The sequence below is a fragment of the Crocodylus porosus genome, unplaced genomic scaffold (assembly GCF_001723895.1).
Source record: "Crocodylus porosus isolate Cpor-Errol unplaced genomic scaffold, CroPor_comp1, whole genome shotgun sequence".
In the NCBI taxonomy this organism is placed as follows: Eukaryota; Metazoa; Chordata; order Crocodylia; family Crocodylidae; genus Crocodylus; species Crocodylus porosus.
Genome location: NW_017728947.1, coordinates 13,882,577 through 13,905,805, shown reverse-complemented (window position 1 = coordinate 13,905,805; position 23,229 = coordinate 13,882,577). Strand labels below are relative to the sequence as shown.

At 42.3% G+C, this 23,229-nt stretch overlaps 1 protein-coding gene and 1 long non-coding RNA gene across 4 annotated transcripts in view; one reads left to right on the top strand and one right to left on the bottom strand.

Moving 5' to 3' along the window:
- Nucleotides 1-901: 901 nt before the first annotated feature.
- Nucleotides 902-22,445, bottom strand: LOC109321066. The gene is made up of 2 exons (XR_002103962.1): nucleotides 22,174-22,445; nucleotides 902-1,231 (listed from the first exon to the last, which is right to left on the bottom strand). It is a non-coding gene; the product is annotated as an uncharacterized LOC109321066 (long non-coding RNA).
- ST5 (suppression of tumorigenicity 5) overlaps nucleotides 9,669-23,229 on the top strand; it is a 234,043-nt gene continuing 220,482 nt past the window's right edge. The window contains exon 1 of one of the 3 annotated variants that reach the window (XM_019551360.1): nucleotides 9,669-9,778. The gene's annotated coding sequence lies outside the window, so the exon portion shown is untranslated. Of the gene's footprint in view, nucleotides 9,779-10,237; nucleotides 10,497-23,229 lie in introns of those variants that run through there. The other 2 variants (XM_019551362.1, XM_019551361.1) reach the window with 2 other exon arrangements.

Below are 23,229 nucleotides of genomic sequence, written 5' to 3'. Positions count from 1 at the left end.
ACACACACACACACACACACACACACACACACACAGAGTTTACTTTAGGCCTAACTGTAACACTTTTTCTTTAAGAAGTTATATATAGCGAGTTATGTGTGTGTGTGTATATATATATATCTATATATATATATAGATATATATATCTATAGATATATAGATATATATATAAAACTTCTTAAAGAAAAAGTGTTACAGTTAGGACTAAAGTCAATAGCACTGAAAGAATACATGCTTCAGAATGTTAGAATTTGGAGTGCTTCCAGTTCAGATGTTGTTGCATTGGCCTGTGTTCCCATGTCTGTGTAGTTAAGTCTGTATATATATTTGTATACATAGCTCTCTGCACATGTAAGTCTAAACATATCTCTGTCTTCCTCTGCACGGTGTGACTGCTGTGTCTCAGGATTTTTTGTACCTGGACTGTAGCAGACTCAGCAGTTCTATGAGAGTAGTCTTTTTAAATAATGTTTTGGTGCTTACTCTTCCACTTAGGTTGAAACCAGGAAGGGCTGCGGGATTGGAACACGGAGCTAACTTAGTGATTTTTTTAACTCTTTGAAAAGTTTGTGCATTTTTTCCAGGTTTTTTGTTGGGCTTTTTATGGGCTTGTGCTGTATTTTATTTGAACTCAGTCATTGTGCTTACTTTCTAATTTTTCTTTCTTAACCAACTGCAAGGAAAGCTTAATTTCTCCTATTTCTGATTTCTGCAAACAGTCCTGTGGGAAGACAGCACAATTTAGTGGTTAAATAAAGAACTATGCGCCCTCTTTCTGATTGCTGTTGGCTGCTACTGAGTGACTTCAAGCAATGTCCCTTAACCATTTTTGCCTGCCTAACATAGAGCAAATACCCAGTTTTGTAAAAGACTCTGAGACGAATCAAAGAAAAGAACTGTATATGTGGAAAAATGTTGTTTTATTTATCTCTGCTATTCAGAGGCAAAAGACAAAAAAGCATTATTATCTATGGTTGGGAAATCTCCCTGCTGTTATGATTGTGTTCCCTGGTTGACAGTATGCAAGACAAACTCATAGTATGCCTAAGAAAACAAACAACACTTTATAGTTCTGAATGTTAAGTAGTGTAGGTGGCTTGCACAGTGTTGAGCTGCTGTTCGCAATGCCATTTCTTTTTAAATGATGTTATGCAGGGTCTCATGAGATCCTTCTGCAAGTTACCTCCAGCTTACATGGTCACACAGGTCAGTTCTGTGATTCAAGGCATATCTAAAACAAAGGAAATGAAGCAGCGGAGTAATCCCACACATTAAGCGACTGCTTTGCATAAAATGGTAAAATCAGGCTGACATTTTACTTCTAGAGTCTGTTGCCTAATAGGCTTTGGACGATAGTCATCGGAAGTTGTATAAACTTCCTAGATACTTTTATAATTGACTATCAAAAGGAACCGCAAAACAGAATGTAGTTATTTTTTTGTTTTTTTAGTTCAAAGAGAGCCGGTGCTGTGGGATAAGAATGTTTTATATAACTATGGCAATATTTTATTGGACAATCAACCTTAGACCCTGTTATCTTTCTGTTTTGTGTTCAGACTAAGAAGTCTTATGGAGGAAAAAATAAACTGTTTTACTTCAGAAAAATGGCACTTGACTTCATAGAGGTTGTCTCTGTTCCCATTACTTCACTAACTAAAACTATTTTTTATTCAGGTTACCACAACAGATCCAACACACCTGTGATGGTGCTTATAGAACATCATCATTTGGCCCATTCCTCAAGTGAAAGCTACTTTGTTAGGGGAGTCCTTCCTTCCTTTGCGTCCTTGCCCAGTGCTGCTCTAACTGTACCTTAAGGTGTGGTGTAATGAGGTATCCGGTATAATGGGAGAACAGAGACCATTTTCCTGCTATTATTCCCCAAACAGTGATCAGCTGCATGTGTTGGGAGGGGTCAAGTGGAATAGGGAACGGGAGGAGGTCAGGTTCCACTCCTAGTTTGCAGCAAAAGTAGCTGTCGAGATACACAGGGAAGAATAAGATCTGATGCTGCATGAGTATGGTCAAATAGTGCCTTGCCAATCACAGCTCATTCAGGATCATTTAGCTACAAACAGTCCCTGTCCAAGGCAGAATTTTTTAAATTTACAACGTAGCCCCACGAGCAGCACGTAGTTTCAGAGAGTATCATGTGAGTAGAGGTAACTCAATACTGTTCTTTGGCTCTAGTTCATTAAAAAAAGCAGCTCTCTCAGATTCTGTGGCTTCAGAAGCCGAAACAAACTCCTACTGATACTCCTACAGAGTATCAAACAACTTCTGACACCTTTACCTATCATGGCCAGTTGGCCGTCACTGACCCTTGGGGAATCAATCACCAGCATGCTCGTGAAGTTACCTCCAAGGGTTTCTTTTCAGACTATAAATCCATCCTTTAAGGGTAAATAGCCTGGTGGCATTATTTAAAAAAAAAAAAAGTTTTGAAGGGGAATTAAGCCTCCTAAGGGACAGGTTTTATCTCCCATCCAGGAAGGATTATCAGTTTTACTGGCAGATCTTTCTTTCTTTCTTTTTTTTTTTAATCCCTCCTCCTTCAGGTTTGGGCTACTGCTCCTGATCTCCTTTTCTTAGGCACAAATGCCAGATAATTATCTATGGACAGGGTCTGCTCTAGGAATTGTGGCCCATAGGAACAGAAAAACTTTTGCACAAGCTTCCCCCCTTTTGAATGGCTCCACAGATTTCCATGCCCTGCTGGCACCACTTGAAATTATTCTGCTATAGTAGGATACTGAGGGTTGGCTGAATCAGTGAGCTGGGTACAGAGCCAGCTTGTGTGGCCTCCTTGACTTTACATAGCCTTCCATGTTGGGTAATCTGCACTATGCATATATATTCATGAGCCAGACTATACATAGGGATAATTCTAAAACTGGGCATTTAAATTAGTTAATCTTCCATATTGTCCTGATTTTCAGCTGTTTTATTAACCTAAATCATGGGATTATTCAATTCCTTGCTCAGTGGTTCTTTTTTGATGTCATTAAAATATCTAATATGGAGAATATGCCTCAGTTCTGTCACCAAATAGCATCTTAAAACGTTAATTGCCAAGTAAGAATGATTTCCTTGTGTCTCTTTCTAAAAATACCATACTACTTAAGGTCTCACTTCAACAAAGCACTTCAGCATGTTTAACATGTGCATAAGGTCCTTTGAAGTCAATGCTTCTTCGATGCTTTGCTGAAGCAGCGCCTAAAAAGTAGCAATCACAATTTTAGGCCACTTTACCTGTGAATGAAAATGTCCACATGGGAGTTTAATGTGACTGAAGTTATGCACATTAACTAATCATACATCTTTAATTTAATTTCCCTTAACTGTCCAAGTAGACAAGCCTTTACTTTCATTGAAGGTTAATGGATCTGAGGCTCCTAAATCCCTCGGAAATTTAAGAAAATGTTACCTGATACTTCTTAATAGGGATGGGTCAGGCTTCAGTATGATGAGCTTTCATGCACAAAGTGAGATCAAACTGGAAAGGAATATGAAAACATAAAGGGTCTGGCATATTTTCAAAAAGTGTACAATTGGGATTAGTCATTTCCTGTGTGCTTGCTGGGATAGTGGAATCAATGTAGTCATGCAAACACAGACCTTGGTGGGCTATAAAAAGATGTTTTGGTTATCTTTAAATCTACAGCTCAAACGAAGGAGTTATTATGAAAATATTGAGGATAATGAAATTGAGACTACAATGGGGAGGAAATTGAGTTCAGAGCTGACTAGAACTCTACTACTGAACTTAAGAGTTTAGAATGAACTCAGGGGGATTAGTTGTGTCTAGCATCACTAATAGTCTTAGTGTTGGTAGGATTTAGTCACAATTTTAAAACGTATTAAACCCCTAGCAGATGTAACATTTAAGATGTGATTAGTCTGTCAATTACATCTTAAATAGTAAGTAGGGCACACAGTAAAGCAATGAATGGTGCCACAAAAAGGGAAAGCAGCCACAAAAAATATTATACATTTTTGTGCAATTTCTTTGTGGCTAGTTTCCACTGAACCTTAAATTGAACATGTGACAGGATTAGGACTGCTCTTACGTCTCTAACTGGCCCCTGTGCAGTCTGTACTGGCCAATGATCAGCTGATTGTTGGCTGGATTGGGAGTACATTAGGGCTTGAACTGGCCTGGTGCAGTCCTTGGAGCTGGCTGACAATTGTGTGGCATGGCAGGACAATCGTGTGGCTGTCAATCTTGTGGCGTGCCCAGAGGCACAATTGCTGGAATTGGGGATTAGATCCCATTGTACCGTTTTAAATAAAAGTCTCTCTGCAGCCTTAGAAAAATATATTGCACCGCTCAATTGTACTAGAATGTTATTTGTTTAGGTCAAATCATAGTCTAATGAGAGTCTATGGGAGTTTTGTTGTTCACGTATATAGGATGAGGATTTGGCTGTAAACATGCTATAGAGGTATCTAGTAACATAATTTATTGCAATGCTCTGGTATTGTAGAATTAAAGAAAGAAAGGTCTAATACTGTAAACCGTTTCTTCATATGAGAAATCTTATTGACATTCCTGGGACTGCTCGTCTGAGTAAAGGTTTGCTGGACTGGGCTCTAAAAAGTGCAAGCATTCTTCAGGGAATCTCATGGGAGTGCCATGTGTGCAAAGGGACATCAGGGTTGGGTCTTCAGACAAAGGGCAGGATGTATGGGATTATATCCCATGAACACATGGTGCACTGTGATGTGGTGCCATTTCTTTTTTTCAAATATGGTGGGGGAAGTGCCAGATCCCTGCATCTATCACAGATGCTTGCCACTTCTTAGACCCCACATTTATTAGGGTGGGATCCTAACATTTATTTCAGTCTGTCATGTCTTTTCACAACAGCTGCTTATAATGGGGCCCCTAGCCTGTCACTGAAGGAGAGAGAGACCAGCTGGCTGGCTTCAGCTCCCTGGAGGAACCTATAGTGGCAGAGGGCCTTTAATAAAACGGCCCTCTTCCCCAGGTGTGGGCAGCACAGTGTGGCCAGTGATTGACAGGCCTGGGGTAGAAGGAGTGGGTCAGATGCCCCAGAGAGTAGGTTTAAGGCTGTATAAAACCAGGACTGTCTGAGGCCTGGGGAGAGAGGGGCCTGGAGGAAGGACTTTAGACTGTGGGGGCTGCAAAGAAGCCCCAGAACCACTCGGCAGCAGAAATAAGTATTTTGGCCTTGTGTTGAACTCATTGCCATGGCGGGACGACCCAGGGCTGGGGGAACTTTTGTTTGGGAACTGAAGCTCGTAATTTGCATTGTGTTGAAGTTGAACTGGAGGACTGCATTGTGGCTGCAGGGGAGAAGGACACCTCCAGAAAGGGTTCCAGAGGCACCCCAAGTCCTAAACCCTTCAAAGACAGGGAACACTTCTGTCAGAAGGACTGTAATGTGAGACAGAAAAGATTGAGAGCCCAAGTCCAGAGCCCACGAAGGGTGACACCGGGACTGGAGGGTCCAGAGCGCACAAAGGGTAAGACCGGGAGTAAAGGGGTGGGGCCCATGAAGGGTGAGGCTTGGGTCTGTGAGCTTAGGGTCTTGGGACAGTGGACCTTTGGAGGAGGGGACCAACTGGGGTGAAGTGGGCCAAGGCCAGGGGGCCTCAGCCCAGACAAAGACCTAAGACCTGGAGTGAAACCCCCCGCCATCTCTTTCCTGACCCAGTGATGTACACAAGTGACTTTTATGTGAGTCAAAATAACAGACTAGAACAGAGTGAAATAGTAATCATCTGCATCGCTTTGTATTGTAATTTTATTTGATTGAAGCATTTTTTAATAGAATTTAATTTTCTATTTTTAGGGAGAAATATATTGTCAGAAAGTCCTAGATCTGATGCATTTTTAGCAATATGATTGTGTATATAGTTAAAGCTTCTTGTGCCATTATGCAAGGGCTTGCCAATAGCCCTATCCTGTTTTGTTTTTGCTTTTTTATTTAGATCCACAAAATTTGAACGTTATATGTTTTTGACCTAGTTGAAACTATGAGATTTCATGAACCATTTAGGAACCAAATTGATTTCTGATGCCTCTTCTACTCCTGATGGCTTTTTGATTTAAAAAACCTTCAGCAAGGAAACACGAGCCATCAAACTCACTGAAAGAGTAGCTCAGATTTCCATTTTCACTCTCCAGGGAATAGACACCAGATGCACACTGATGAGGAGTCACTCATTGTGCACTAATCCTTTGTGATACATGCCGTACCTGCTCCTGCTTGCACTCATATTGTGTCTGTCCTGGATAGGGCACTTGGGACCGTGGTACAGGGTGATGGGTTTATATGCCCAGTTAGATATAGGATGTGGTTTTAGAAATAAAGATTTTTTTCCAGTGGTAATGTGAACATACACGTACAATATACGAACATAGCATGCTCCTTGATTGCAGTGTGGCCTTGGCATTTCTTGGACCTACATCAATAATTGATTACATGTTGTTTGTTTTTTGTTTTTCCTTCCACAGTCTGCCTAGCACTGTGCATATGATCACACCTAAAACAGTCATGGCTTGGAACTGAACCATAGGATAAAAGTCTGGCATTCCTGTAAACTTAAGTATATGACACTTGAAATATCACCCAAGTCACAAAAAATGTTTTGGGGTGGGAAATTAGGGAGCATAATCTTTATACTTGCTCAGGCACCAACCCACACATCTCTTGGGCTGAGCAGAATGTTGCTTCTTTGGCAAGAATCCTACTAGGCACTATGTGCAAGGCTTATAGCAGCTAGGTGCCCATTTTGGAGGGTTCACGAGGCTGGTTTCTGCCTGGGTCTAGGGTTTGGCACACAAATATGCACACAGCCAATAGTTGCAAACAACAGATAACATGGCTAAAATAGACGGGGCCAATTATTTAAATATACTAGAGAGAGTTTTCCAACGTTCCATGCTATTTGTATTCTTTACATGACACACAGATAATTTAGAGGTTTTAAATAAATGATTGGGACTCCCCTTTCTTTTTCTTTGCATAAAGTGCCTATCTTGGCTAGCATAATGCTACATTCATATGTAATAATTTTCTTGTGTTGGGTTCCTAGACTAAGAGAATAATAGCAAATGTCCATCTTGTCTCCTTAAGTAGTAGATAGATTGTTTCTTGGTTTAGTAGTTTTAGGATCCTGCAGTGCCTGCTTTTGTTCAAGTTGCTGAGGATCATTGTATCAGAAGATGGAAATAGGAAGAGTATATTAAGCAGTATTCTTAGTCTTCCAGTGCTAATGTTTCAACTTTTCATGTTGATGTCCAGTAGGGGGAGTATTGCTTATGGCATGGAATATAAACTTGGACTTTAATGTTTTGTGTAGCTTTTTAAAAGCTTCAGTGATTCTCTCCAAATAAATCCTAAATAAAGAACGTCCCTGTGCCATATCTCAGAGTTTAAAAGCTTTGAATGCAGAACTGCTCCTAATGAGTCCAGTGAAGACAGGTTGAGACTTGTTGTTTTTACTGCATTTTCTGATAAGTTGCTTGAAACATTCTCAAGTATTGAATCCAAGATTGGCAGAGTTGCCAAATTGTTTGGGTGACACTGCTTTAGAAAAGCCTTGTCAGGGAAATAATTGTGTGTTTTACTTAGGCTTGAAATCAGTTTTACTTTATAGCAATGATAGCAAAAATGTTGTATACACCTTTTCTACTGAAGTCTGTCTTTCTGACATTGCTACTGTTTCACTGGAAGGCAGTGGGTTTTGAATAAGAACAATTTAATTTTACGTGACATAGGAAAAACTCCAAATAGACTAGACAAAAAAGTCCTGTTTTATAGCTACAAAGTTATCAGCAGGGTGGATTTCATGATGGTGAATGAACCCTTTAAAAAAAAAAAAAAAAAGGCTTAAAGTCTCTGTCATGTTTTCTGAAAATGCAACATATTGAAGATGAGGTACTCAGTTATATCTTTTGTAGGTGCGTTTTATATGAGAGAGCTGTATGACTACGTTTCCTTACTTTAAAAAAATTAGAAGTATTCTATGTTATTGCAGAGAGCAAAAATAATGAATTAGAGCCCTCAGAAACATGATTTATGAGGAAAGGCTGAGAGACCTGGGATTATTTAGTCTAGATAAGAGAAAACCATGGAGGGATGTGATAGCTGTCCTCAAATACCTGAACAAAGAGTGCTTATATGGAGAATAGAGATAGACTATTCTCTGTGCCTGCAGGGGACAGGACAAGGGACAATAGGAAGGGAAATGTTGCATGTTGCAGCAAGAGAAATTTAGGTTGGCTATAGGGATGAACTTGGTTAAGCCTTGGAACAGGCTGAGAGGCTCTAGAATTTCCATCCTCCACCATTTTTAAGAGCAGGTTAGACCAAATTTTTCTGGGGATGGTTTAGTCAGGGATGATCTTGCCTTGAGCATATGATTGGAGTAGATGACCTCCTGTGGTCCCTTCCAGCCCTTACTCTTTTATGATTCTACTAGCAAATGACCCATCAAGAATGATGGGGAGGGAGGCCTGCATCTGGCTCCCGGCCCACCCCTCCCCCCCAGCCCAGGGCCAGGGCTGCGGCTGCTACCCACCTCCCCTCTGCTGCTTTGAGCCAGCGCTGGGGCCAGGGCCATTCCTCCCCTCCCCCCAGTTTGGGTTGAGGCCAGGGCCAGGGCCCCTCCCCCCCACTGCTTTCAGCCAGGGCCACTCCCCACTGCCCCTCTGCCTCTTCGGGCTGGGGCTGGGGCCTGTGATATTAGCAGCAGCAGCAGAAGTCAGGACCGCCATGGCAGCCACAGCAGAGCACAGCCACCAGTCACCCTCACTTCCCTTCCTGCTCCCCTCGCTCCCTCCATCCCCGCTTCCACTCTTCCCCGCCACCTCCCCCTTCCCCTTCCCCTCCCCCTCGCCACTGGCTGTTGTTGGGGCCCCTGGCTCCAAGGGGCAGGGAGAGGGTGGGGGGTGAGTCCAGCATCGCTGGCCTCGCCCCCCTGTTCCAGCCCCAGTCCCTGCCGTTGTGGCGCTTCACCATGCGGGGTGGGGTGAGGCCAGCACTGTGCAACCAGCACCCCATGCCCCCACTGCCTCTAAGGAAGCATCCAATCAGAGTGCAAATAAAGCATTACAGACAGACAGACTAAGGTTTTTATAACATCAGAAAGATCGTCTTTAATGTAAACTTGTGTTTGATTTTGAAGCTGGCTTTCAAATTAAAAAAAAAAAGCGAGGAGGAGAGGGACTCTCCTAGCTTTTGAAGTATGTTTTTCAGAGATTCAAGTAGGGTGGAAGAGATCACATGTAGTGCCTAAATCCTGTTACTGACTTAACAGGTAGAATAAAATCAGGCCCTGTGTGCCTACAGACATTGACTCATACCTATAGGCACAATTCATTCCAGCTATAATAAGAAGCATAATAACTCATCCAGCTAAGGTCCCCAACGTGGAACACAACATGACAGAGATCTCAAATGAGTGACTTAGATTCATGAGTGGGTTCCTTTTATGGTCAGTTAAGAATTTTCACAGTTTCAATTTCACAATTCCCTATTTCTGCTGTAAATAATTTTCCACAGTAAAATGAAGCAGGTATGTGTGGAAGAAGCATAGGCAATTTCTGGGAAGATTGATGTCCCTGGCTAGGAGAAATGTGTGAGAGACACAGCTGCCTGTTTTGGGTCATAATAATGCCATGTGCCTGATGCATGAACTTGTCTTCTTAATTACAGAAACATGAAAGAATACAGGAAGCTCTTCATGACCGCCAGGAATCCCTGCACTAATTAAGACACTAACTAGCTACTGGGCAAGCAGCAAGGTAAGCAAGCAGGTTTGAGAGGAGCTTTTTGTGTAATCTGCTTAATTGTATTTCAGCTAAGGCTCCTGCTGCAGCTATCAAATTCATAACAAACCAAACCAAGATAAATAGCTGCTGGCCTAGAACACGAAAGATTGCTGTGATTACAAAGCTTTTGCAACCAAACATCTCAGTTCTCCTTCTAGGGGAAAAAAGTTCCCAAAGCTCCATGTTGTTTTTGAAAAGCAGTGTGTCTCTATAACTGCAACAATCGATTCATGACCAAAGCTCGGTTTCCTGGGTTGACTCGAGGGAAAGCTGGGAGGAGGGGAAGAATGCTTGAAAAACTTTGTTGATGAAAAGGCGTGCTGTTTCATGGATTCCTCCCAGAATTGTGTGTGCGTGTGTGTGTGTGTGTGTGTGCGTGCGCGTGTGAGCGAGCGCGTGTGTGAGTACAAGGGAGAGAGAGTGAATGCGTGTGTGTGTGCGTGTGAGCATGTGAGAGAGAGAGAGAGAGAGATCTCCATGACAACTTGCCGGGCCAGTCTGCGTTCTTTGCAATCATTTTAGTTGGAATCATTTAGTGCTGTGAAAGGTCATATGAAGGAGTTGTGGGAAGCACAGCAGGTATTAGACCCTTAACTACTGGTTTCTAAGTGCATCAGCTAATAGGACAAAGTTTTGTCTGGGAAATACAAACCTGAGAATGGAGCGGAAAGGGAAATGCTGCAAATTTCAGGTAACAAAAAATCCCTTTTATTTTATTCTCCTGTGCCCTCCCCCCTTGAAAAGTTTTTTTTTTGCATGGTGTTTACTGCAAACTGAATGTCTGTGTGAGTTTGGACTCCCCGGCTCTGGGGAATGATGTCATGCTCTAGCAGTTGGATTCTATTAGGCAAGGAGGGAGGAAACATTGTAATTTTCTGAATAAAAGACTTTTGGGCTCTTTGTTGAGTCTTGTATAAGGGTTACAAAAAAAAAAAATCTAAGAAATTTGCTCCAGGAAAGTGCCATTTGATGTGAGGATCTATAAATAACAATGAAATTAAAAACCACAGCAGCAATTATTATTATTCTATTTCAGATTATCATTACTGAAGTGTTGAAATGGTAGGCTTTAGCAAATTGTTTGTTATTTTTTTTTTCTTTTGGCTGTTCCCTTGCCTCTGTTATGTAATGAAGAAGTAAATAGATTGCAAAGCAAACTAAGCATGCTACCTGAAACCCATATATGCTTGGGATCCTTTCCCATTTGTTTTAAGCACAAACTTTTGAGTATTCCTTTTAGAGTTGATTTTGTATTTGAAGTCTCGTACCTATTTTTACACATAACTGTAAGTAGCATTTTTGTTCCTGGTGATATTGTTTTAAATAGGATTTTATAACCACTGTATTTTTTTCCTGATCTTAAAATAGCCTTTCTTGAACAGTGAGTGTGAGCAATGAGTGTATTAAACCTAGGAATGGGAATAGGAATGCTAATCACATTTCTTACATACAGAAAATAGGGGTGTTTCTGTTAGTTTTTGTTTAAAATCCTTTTCTGTAAAAGGTTTTATTTCTAAAACAACAAATGTGACCAGTAGTACAATATATATGGCTCTCATAGTCATAAAAACATCATTAGCATTTTGGACATTTAGGGTCATTATGCTCAGTATGCTCTTGTGAATAGGATCTTTAGTGGAAAATACCTGCACATCAATTTAAAACATTCCCAAAGGAAATTCTCTGAAAATTCTGGTTTCTCAGGCATCACAAAAAGATGCTGAACTGATAACCATGACGGGCAGATTAGATTGCTATCACATTGCTTAAAATTGCCCTCTTCCCAGATGCTTATTTCCAAACTTTTTTTTTTTTATAACTGTTTCTTTTTATACATTTGTGGCTTGATCTAAAGCTTTGCTTTAGTCTAATGCCCAGTGACTTTAAAGGGCATTGGATCAGATTCTTCCTGAGAACTTCTCAGTCCTTGTTTCAGCCTTTGACTGTGGGACCAGGCCTCAGGCTCTCAGTTTTCTTTCTTGAACTTTCCCAACAGAGTGTCTTTTGTGCTCTGTCAAACAATGAAAGACGCTTTTGATTGGCTTAAGTCCACTAGTACAAATCTGAGATATTGATGATGCTTATTTCTGCTTTCTGTTAGAATGACTTTAGAGAGGGGGGAAAATGGAATTGGATCTCTCCCTCACCCCCGCAAAAAGGTTTGTTTGTTTGTTTGTTCAAATTGTCCCTTGATCAAGGCATGTTATCAGTCATCCTTCAAGGATGAATTTGAGAAAAGCTTTAGCAAGAAAACAATATCACAGTCTTATCTGTCAACAGTGAACAGAGGAACAGAATGTCTGGCTGTGTGTAATCTTGCCATAATATGTGCATATGCAATTGATATGTACCTTCTGTCAATAAAGCACTGATATACCAAATTAATTTTTTATGCCAAACTCTATCTATTACAGTGTCAGCAGACTAGGATAAAAAAAAATTGAGCAAATAAGAAACCTAGATTTAAACATTCTATCCTGCAAAGACTCAGCAAAAAGAGGGACTGATGCTTCCAAACATTAAATATTACTACAAAGTCAGCCACCTTAGAAACATGGTGTACTGGATAACACCAACTCATAGTAAGCATTGAGTAAAAATAGAGCAGATGTACTATCCAGAAAACTTAACATATTACTGTGTCTAAAGAAATCTTTCAGACTAAACTGTATATGTAATCCCTCCTTTATGAAAACTGCAGTGAAAACCTGGGATGACACATATAAGAAATTAAGCTCTTATTTCATCACCTTTAGCACCTATGCATAATTATATTAAATTTAACCTTAATAATGTATTAGAAAACTTTACTATCCAGGAATATATTGGTATAATACATTTTGAACAATTAAAAAAAAATTAGGTCTTTTGAAAAAATACAGTGACATTAAAAATGACATTAAATCCCATTTTTTAAATATTTGCAATTCAGACACTTTGCAACACACTCCCAAAGAAAGATAAATGTCAGTAGAAAGCTGTCAGAATTTGAGAAAATATTGGTCATGCCTATGAAACATACAGGCCTATTCTCTATATTATATAAAGCAATTTTGAATAACCATATAGAAGGAAAAACACTATTTATGACAAGGTGACCTAACAATATTGGGTCAGAAATTAATGCTGAAGAATGGGAAGCCATCTGGAACAGTGGTTCTCACATATCCATTTATATTCATAAAAGAAAACTATTTTAAAATCTTGTATTAAAGGTATCCTATCCCACTTAAAATGAAATGCATTTATAATTTAGGAACAGGCAAATGTCAGAGGGAGTGTGGTGATCTGGGAGGATTGTACTGCATGTAGTGGACATATTTCAGAGTTAAATTGTTCTGGAAGAAGGTTGGAGACATAGTGAGGAAAATAATGGGATGCCAATTATCTCCTTAAGCTAAGTACAGGCACTCAAAAAGCTCAAGGCTAAATTGATTCAATCTTCCCAGGTTTGTCTAAACTGTGTAGATTGAACTGATAAGCAAGTGAATAGACTCTCACTTTTGATCCTGGAAATGCAGCCACATGCCTGCACTGGCCCACGCCACAAGCCAGGGGGTGCTCGAGCATGCCTTCCTGATTGGCTGGGGCAGAAAGTTTGGGCCAAGGCTAGCACACCCATCCTGCAAGAAGGGGGTTGCTGGGGAGGTGCAAAGCATCCTGGGATACTGGGGGACTGTGAGTTAACTTGAATCTAGGGGAGAGGGTCTGGGACAGAAGTTTAATAAATTGATTTAACCTAAATCAGTTAAGTCTGATACTCCACCTATCCAGGTTTATCTTAAACTGGTTTTAGTGATTTTGAAAGTGGTTCATGTGCACTGAACTTCTGTTACGTTACAGATTTGAACTGGCTTCCTGTCACTTATACCAGTTTATGTGTAATTTCTGTCCCTATCCTTAGTGTTCCTATTGAACCTTCCTGAGAACTCTGCAACGTGTCATAGGGAATCAGTCAGTCATTTTCTGGTGGCTGCAAGAGTTACAATAGCAAAAGCCTGGAAGAGAAGTGACACCCCTAAAATTACTGACTGATTTAAACAATTTTGGGAAGTTTTAGTAATGGAAAAGTTGCACTATTAAGTCAGTGTTCTACAGGGGAGCAGGCAAAAACATGTTTTCTTGAAAATCTGTTGGAAATTTTTGGAATTTGCTAAAAATATCTTTTCCTACCTCCAAACCAGAAAATGTGAGCAACATTTTTGAATATTGACATGCAAGTTCTATGAGTGAACACTTCAGAATAAACTTAGACTAAATTAGAGAATTGCAAGCAGAGGGGAGAAGAAGATAATGAGATTTGTTTTACGCAGCATTCTAGGGAAAAGATGGGGGTGAATTATTCTATAAAGATGAAACACGGGGCTTGGAACTGTTAGAGACTGGGGAACAGAGAGAAAGGTAATGTAAAACTTCTGTGGACATCGATTTGAGTTGTGTTAGTACTGTTGATAGAAGATTAATGACTGTGTATATTTTAGGGGATTGGATATGTTTTTAATGTTAAATCTGTTATTTTAAGGGTTAGATTCATTAATAAATAATGTTTTAAAAATAAAGTACTGATACACATTATCTAACATTCAGTTTTCTGCCTATCAGATTTTATCCGTTTGCTATCCTATGAATAAATATTAGTTTCAGTAATTTAATATGTTTTCATCAATAACTTAAATAATGGTTTCAATAATAATCTCATCATGTACTTGGTGATTTCTGTATTCCTATATGAGGACCATTTAATTAAAAGTCACAAATCTTTAAGAGGGAGGAATAACTACTGGTATATGTTTCTGGTCAAGTTAAATTACAAACCCATGCTTTAAGTTGGACACCTATACCATGTATAACCTGTGTACACTTTGACAGTGGGTCAAACATCCACAGACAAGTCTATTTTATCTATGAAGAAATCACCTCTGGTCCCCTGCTTTAGCATGAAGAAACAACGAAGAGTGCTGTAAATGGCAAAGCCATGGATTCCAATTTTCAGAAAGTCTCTGTGAATGAACCTATAAGGTTTGTGGGCTCTACTTCTGACTTTGTATGTTGGCTCCTTAATCTGTAGGCACAGTTGTCCATTTGCGTGTTGATGAATAATCATGCACCAGCATGTTTGGAGGCCTGCTAAAAATTCTGGCTATAAATTTCCATTTAGGATAATAACTACTGTATTGATCTTGGGGTGCTTTTAAAACCTTTACTTTGCTCTGGCATTTATTTTTCCATATCCCTGCTGTAAATTTAACTTCTGTGGGTGCATCTACACATGCAATTAGCATGTAGCAATAAACTCCAGTACAGTTCGTATTGGAGTTTATTGCTCCTGGGCACTGTGTTTTATATGTGCTCCTGGGATCACAGCACAATGAGCTGAGTTGAATCAGCCCCAGCTAGCTGCAGGCCAGGGGGTGAGCCTGTCAGCCTGAAGCTGCTCTTCCCTGTCTCAACATGCTGCAGAGGGGCAGGCTGGGCACAAGGATGCTAAAGTGTGTGGGGCAGGCAGACCTCACACTGAGGCACCCTCATGCCCCAGCCAGCCCTGGTCACCATCTACATGTGTGTTTTGGCAGACTAAATAACTCCGCTGTAGGATAGTACTTGTCCCAGACAGTATTATCCTACAGTGGGGTTAATTAATTTACTGCACCATAATAGGGGCATAAGTGTAGAAGGTGATGCTTTTATTGTGGCACTAATTAGCCAACTCCACAGTAAAGTGCATGTGCAGATGTACTATGTAAGTGGTAAATATTTAGATTTTAATGCCTCCCCCTCCCCCCACACATATAACAGTTGTGGTCCAGAGCTGATAACATTGAACACACTTTATGATCTTTCTATTTCTAGAAAGGAATGGAGCCATCTGCCTCATATGTATTGGTGTCAATGGTAAGTTGCATTGCATTGTAGCTGCTCACCATGCCCTGGCCTGTTTAGCTCATTCCTTGAGTCATGTTGGGTTGTTCTTTTAGGGCACGGGTGGGCAATTATTTCGGGCGGAGGGCTGCTTACCAAGTTGTGGCAAGCTGTCAAGGGCCACATGGTAGCCCCACCCCTTGACAGGTGCCCCACCCCTTGACAGGAGCCCTGCCCCCTGGTCACCATCTTGGGATTAATATCCCAATGTCTTGGGACCAATGTCCCAGGGCCAGCACCGGTGGGGCCCAGAGCGGGATGCTAGTTGGCAGGGGTCTGCAAAGCCGGGTTGGACTGCACCAGCAGAGAGAGGGGGGAGCTGGCCCAGTTCCATAGAGCCCCTGCCAGCCAGGACCCTGTACCCCTGCTGCCCTGCTTCAAGCCCTGCTGGCCCTGGCCCTGGGGCATGGGTGCAGGCTGTGCTCCCACACCTGCTCACTTCCAGTGCCCCCCTAGCCCCATGGTACAGGTTGGGGGCGGTGTGCAGCCCCGACCCCCTACTCGCCGGCAGGGAGCTGGAGCTGAGTGCAGGGGAAAGGTGGCTCCTCACCCGCCCCATGGCTGGCGCTCCCTGCTGCAGCTGCTCGCAGCCAGTGCAGGGCTGTCCTGAGCAGTGCAGGGTGCTGGCCACAGGGCAGGGGAGGGGTCGCTTCCTCCCCTGCCCCCTATGCTCAGCATCATCTTGTAATTTGCCCCTGCTGCCAGTCTGGGCCCTGTGCCAGTTCTGGGCTCACCTGTTGGGGCTGCACCACAGTGGCAGCAGCTGTGGCCTTCCCCACTTGCCATGCCAGGCAGTGTTTGCTGCTGCCGCCTGCCTGGCGCTTGCACGCTGGGCACCACAGAGGTGGCGGTAGCAAACGCTGCCTAGTGCGGCAAGCATAGGGCCACAGCAGCTGCCGCCACAGCACAGCCCTGATGGGCGAGTTCACAGCTGGTGCAGAGCCCAGGCTGGCAGCAGGGCCGGGTTACAAGCTAGTACTATGTGGGAAAAGTGGCCTCGCCCCGTGGCTGGCACCCCATGCTGCAGCTGCTCACAGCCCGCATGGGGCTGCCTATGCCTACTCAGGACAACCCCGCGCAGGCTGCAACAGGGAGCTCTGGGCATGGGGCGGGGGAGGAACCGCTTTTCCCCTGCGCTCCACACCAGCTCCTTCCCTGCCCTTCCCCCATCCCTTACCTGAGGTTCTGGCGCCAGGGCAGACGTAGTCCCAGGCAAGAAGCCCTGCCTGGGGCTTCTGGTTGCGGGGGCAGGGCCAGGCAGGCCCTGCTGTTGAAGGAGCCCTCCAGGGCTTCCTGTGGGTCCTACTGCCCTTGGTTCCTGTCAAGGATAACAGATCAATTTTAATTTTTAAAAATTTTTTAGGGGCCTCGTGGGCCGGATAGAATGGCCTTGCAGGCCAGATCCGGCCCACAGGCCGTATTTTGCCCACCCTTGTTTTAGGGGGTCAGGTTTGCTTTTCCTGTATTTTGAATTCTTAATATGTTTTTAGAAATATCAATTTGTTTGAAAGATTTAAGGCTTATAGGTTATATGGCCAGAGAGGACCAATATGGTTAGTAACCTGATCTTGTATAATTTTTTGATTGTACCCTATGACACTGAAATCCTTTCTTTCCAAGACTATTATGAAAAAATGATGCTGCTAATTTCAAAATGATGTGGTAACCCAGGCATTCTGTACTTTTGAGAGGTACCCAAGTGAAACTGTGTACCAGATGTTTTTAGTGCTGTAATGAAACATGTTTTGTACAGAACCATGCTCTGGTGAGTGGCCAGTTTTCCAAGATCACTGTGTTCATCTTACTCTGATCCCATTGAAGCCAGTAGTAAAACTTCCAGTGACTTTAAAGGGAGCACTATTAGAGTTAGGTTCTGCACTGTGAATCTCACCCTTTGAATTTTAAGGGAGAAGATGTTTCTGTTTCAGTCATGTGTTGCTTTCTTTCTTATTTTTTTTGCCTGAGGGATGGGAGCCAAAAGGATAATAAAAGCATTTTATGCTAGGGTTAAATCCTGCCTGGGGCAATGCAGGTGCATAAGGAACAGGATGAATGGACACAACTTTTATAGAAGGTACTAGCCAAGCTGCACATAATAGCTGAAATTCACCCAGAGTTAAAAAGCATTGTACATGGAGCTAAGAAAGAGCTTTGGTAAATAGAATTCATACCATCAACTCTTACTTCTCTGAAATTCCATAACAGCTGTCTGTGCTGGAAGAGCTGATAGTCCCTGAAATTTCTACTATAAAAAATGGCCAGGATTTTTCTCTGAGTGATTTTGAATGCATCTATATTAGGATGCCATTTAAGGCATTAATTAAAATGAATTAAAAGATCCCTTAATAGTGTTTCAAGTTCAGCACTAACTATTGGAAGCATCCAAAATCACTTATTGCTTTTGAAAAGATTGGCGAGCGCTCTTGTCTGTGACTTAACATGGAGCAGAATCTGGTGAATTGTCTCATAGTGTGACTGAGTGGCATTTCTTATTATGTTACGTGCTGCAGCATTTAGAGGAAAGCAATGAGAGTCATAATTTCACCATTTCTTACATATAATTTCCATATGCCCCAACATTCCAAGTGGACATGTGCCAAGTGTAGTCTACATATGTTTATATACTGTATATACCTTACCAGTGGGAAATAAAAAACATTAGTAAATCATAGTATTTTTATAACTACACTAATATTAAAAAGGTACCTGTTAGTTGGCCTGTAGCCACCTGGACTGGTTTGATATAAATATAATAAGCAGCCCATGGATAGTGGCTGTTGCTATCTTTTCATTGGTAGGGAGTAAATAGAACTTAGGAGAGTTGATTATACAACTCCATGCACGTACGCCATGCTCTTAATTCTGTTCAAACTAATGTGATGACCCCGTATCAGGCAACAAAGACATAATTTCCACTGGGTAATTCTGTAATGGTCCTGTGCCCTCTGTCCATTACCTGCTGGAACATTGGCTTTACTTTGCCATTTGTATGTCATGTTCATTTTTACTGTGTGAAAACAGATAATTTACTTCTTCCACCATGGTGTATGTAGTCATAATTTTGCCTATCTTACACTTCTTTCTCTCTGTATTTGTGTACACCCATTCTGTGTGCACCTAGCTGTAGTTAGATAGAAATAAAAATGTAGTTTCACCCAGTATGTGAGGCCATTTATATTGTGCGTCTCCAAGGCTCCAGTGTAGGCTCTTTTGTTCTTTCACATGAACTGCTGGATCATGGGGTTCATCTAGTCTTCTCCTTTCTCTGACAGCATCTAGTAGCATCTGACTTAGGAAGTGGGAGACCCTTCTATTAGATGAGCAGGGAGTAACTTGCCTGTAGTGGAGGTTTTCTCCATAACTCCTGTTTGTTCATGCTTATTGAGCCTGAGGTTTCCTATTCTTTGTCTTGTTTCATTTTAACTGTGGGCATTGTCATTATCCAAGGGTGTTGTGCTTAACTTCAATGATACCTTGCTACAGTAAGTTTTTGGGTTAATTATGTAGCGTCAACACTTGCTTGCTTTCATTTCCCTTAAATATGTTCCCTTGCTCATGTATTAACAAGAAAATAAATAAACAAAAGGCAAGGCAGGGTGGCATTTGTAGATGGTTTAATATTTTCTAAACTATGTTAACTGATTCACATCACACAGTTCGAATCAAATTTAAATTCAAATTAAGGGTTAATAGATGATCATCATTGACCACCCCTTAACAGACCGAATTCTCAGCCTGTGTGTGTGTTTGACCTTATGCTGTTGGTAGTAATTAGGAGGGGATAAGAAGCCTGTATAAGCACAGCTACATTGTTGCAGTTATTTAAAGTGCTGTGCAATTGACCTGATTCTTAAGTCACCCTGAGGTGGAGGTGTTGTAGGTAGGCACATTTGACTTTATAAAGGTGTTACTTTGTGCCCAGATAGGCTCTGCTGTGTTGCAAAAATCCAACTGAGTTTCCCTTGAGGGGATTAATATTTGCAGTTCTTATCTGTGTATCTGAGTTCCTAAAGACTGTTAAGCAATGCAGTATATACATGTTAATTAATATAGTTTAATTTGCCTACTTCAGACTGCTCTAGCCTGCATTATCTTTTAATCCTCATTAAATAAGGGTTAGTTAATTCAGACTGGAGCCAAATTTAATTTGGTCTACAGATGTCCACATGTGTATAGTGATGGCTGTAGTTCAGATTAAACCTGGAAAAACATAACTTCTATAAATGCTCTTAGAGACTATCTTGTTCAGAGAGGCATGAACTTCCATAGGCAACAACCTAATTTGTCAGATGTTATGAATAGGTATGTCTTGCTTTCGTTCTCTGTCATACACATTATTTGTATCCTGTTAGTATGTTCTTCTTAGCTTCTCACTGTATGGAAAATTTGATCATTTTGGTTACACATGTCTGTTCGTCTCTTTCTGCCAAACTTGCTTGAAAATGGGAGGGAGCAGGCATGTAAAGAAAGGTATAATATTTTCAGTGTTTTTTCCTTCTCCCTTTTGCTATCATAGTAGCACATTAGTAGGTCAGACTGATGCTATGTATTTAAGAAAGTTGCCCGCAGTGACACCCATGTCTTTCCCCTAATTGGTTATTTAGAACCCAGCACTGTGAATGAGTAGTTTAAAATATTCTTTCCAATTTCTTCTCTTCCATGTGCTTCCCTCCAGCTATGCTACCTTGGAGCAGGCAGTCAGTGTACTGCATGCCAGTTGGGAGTGCAGGAGGAGCTGTTTCATACGATGTATCCTGGATGCATCACAGAGGGACACATTGGTGTGCTATCATTAATGACAGCAAGAACTTTGAAATTGGCTGTGCTGTCATTCTGTGTTGCAGCACAAAATCTCTTTACCTCTCATCAACAGTCTCTGTTCTGTCTCTTCATCTCTGTCCTGGTTATTTTACTGAACTTAACACAGTTGCTGTTGTGACAAAAAGCAGACTCTTGGCACAACCACGATTGCGAAGTAGGGAGAAGCCTGGCAACTTTCACACAAATCTGCTATAATTAAAGCTTCCGGTCTGGGATTTAAATTTCATCTTGCTGCTAAGAGCCTGATATGTGTTTTAGTTTTCAGACTGAAAGGAGAGGGAATCAAATGCCTGTGAAAGCAAAGCCTTGGTACCACTGGCTACCAGCAGGCCTGGGACAGGCAGGTGTTTTTCAAGTCCCTTCACTGAACTGAAAAAATAGTCAGCCGTAGAAAGCTAGGGACAGAAGTTACACATAAACTGGTTCAAGTAATCAGAAACTGGTTTAAACGTGTAATAGAACAGAAGCTCAGCACACATAAACCACTTTCAAAATGGCTGAAACTGTAGTAGTATCAGACCTAACTGATTTGGGTCCAACTAGTTTATGGAACTTCTATCCCAGACCCCTTCCTGGTTCAAGTTAAATCAGAGTCCCCCAGCATCCCAGCATTCTCTGCAGCTTTGGGCTGTGCTCTCTGCTCCAGTGGAGCAGGGCAGCTGCCACGAGGGACTTTTCCATCCTCAGCAGCCAGGAGCAGGGTGGATTTCCCCACCTCACCCCCTTCTTGGCTAGGGAATCAACCCAGCTTCCAGCTGGGGCAGAGGAGTAAAGCCCCCACTGCCAGCTTCCCCCCTCCACTGAGCATGGCTGGCCATTTGCCCCCCTCCCCCCACTCCACTGTAGGTGGGTTCCCCACTTCCCTAACACTGAGGAAACCTCAGCTGGGGTCCAGTGACAGGTGAAGGGAAGGGTTTCTCCCCAAGCCCCCTCAGTCGGCCCAGGCTGAGGAGCGGGCATATCTAGGGGGACCAGCTCTGGGCACAGCGCGAGAGGGAGAAACACCTCACTAGGGGCTTCCTGCTTCCCCCTTCCTCAGCACTAGGGAGACCCCGGCTGTAGGTGTGGTGGCGGGGTTCCCCTCACACTCCTTCCTCAGCTGTCGGAGGCTAGAGAGGGGGATGGCTGGGGAAATCTCACATCTCCTGGCTTTCTGCTCTGGCTGTCAGGCTGGAAGGTGAGTTCTAGTGCACCTGGCTCCTGGTATGGGCCACTGCAGGGGTCTGGCTCCCTTTCACTTTTGAAAAGCAAATTTGAGTTCACTTTCTTATTGGTTCAGTCTAAGCAGTTTACAGAAACCTACAAAGATTGAATCAATTTAGCCTTGGGCTTTTTGACTGTCTGTCCCTAACCGATATGTGTTGAAACTGCCAGCTGTTTTAAAGCCAGTCTCACTAGTGACTGGGAGGGGTATAGCAAATTCATCCTCAATTGAATGCCAGATGTAACCCAAAACTGAGACTGCAGATGGTGTGTTAACCCTCTCTATGACCTGGGTACAGAAATATGGGGCTAGTTCCAAGTACTCCCACAACCCTGTCCTGTAAAAAGCAGCATTCTCCCATCTCATCAAACCCTCCCACCATAATGAGAAGAGAATGACCCAGATGCCAAACCTCTCCCTCCACCTGGCCCAGGTCTTGCATTGCTCCCTAACCAAGGCTTCCCGTCTGATCAATAGTAGGGTCACTTGAGAAATGGTTGCAGGATATGGGAGTCCATAATTATTGCATGAGCACAGTCTGGCTCCTTCCAAATGTCCTGAGCTCCAAAGCAACAAACACTTACAATGTCCTCTCTAAAATACCAAATTGCTCCATTTTCCTGATCCAGCTGAGTGCATCTGTGTGTGACTGGAACTTTTTCCAGTGCTGCTTCTGCACCAGCATGCTTTAAAGGGCAGTCACCTCTGCAGTCCACAGCACAGACAGTGACAGGGGGGAATTAAGGAGGCATAAGATCTGTTCTCAGGAAGTCTACCTTAGAGAACCTCTCCCAGCAGGGAGCACGTTACTGTTTGATTCATTAATCCCTGCAAGTGGAGGGAGAATGGACCGTGGTGAACAGCACTAATGTAGAGCACAGACCTCTTTAATCTGCCTGTTTGGAGATGACAGAGCGTCTGTCCCCTGCTCTATAAGATTGGAGGGTAGCTCATTGTCCCTATGCACATACTCTTTAGTCTCTCTGTTGAGAGGGTTTGCACAGGTGTCGGTGCGATATGGAAACTCAGGGCTCCTCCAAAACCAATTATGAACAGTTCTTAAGATGGTTTCCAGGCTCCGTTCTGCTTATGTTGCCTTTTTGTAAATGAAGCAAAACTATTTCCAAAGCATCACTGAAGAATGTTTTAGGACATAAGATATGCTGTTCTTTTAGCCTGTGTTTCTGGAGAGAACTCTTCATTTGGGCTCTTTGCCAAGCTCACCCAGATCATGATACATGGTTCGCTGAGCAGGCTTGCTGGTTTTCAGAAGCTGATTTATGGGAATAGGTGAAGGGTGGTGAAATGTGAAGAGGTGTCACTTTCAGGGAATTTCTGTTCTCTTCTGCTCAGCAAACTATAGCAAGGAAATGCTTGGAATAATGTCATACTGGACATGTACAGGCAACCTCCTAGCTAGCCTTCATGTTTCCTGTGTCAAGAGATGGCTTTAGGCAGAGATGGAAGCCAACCATCAGGA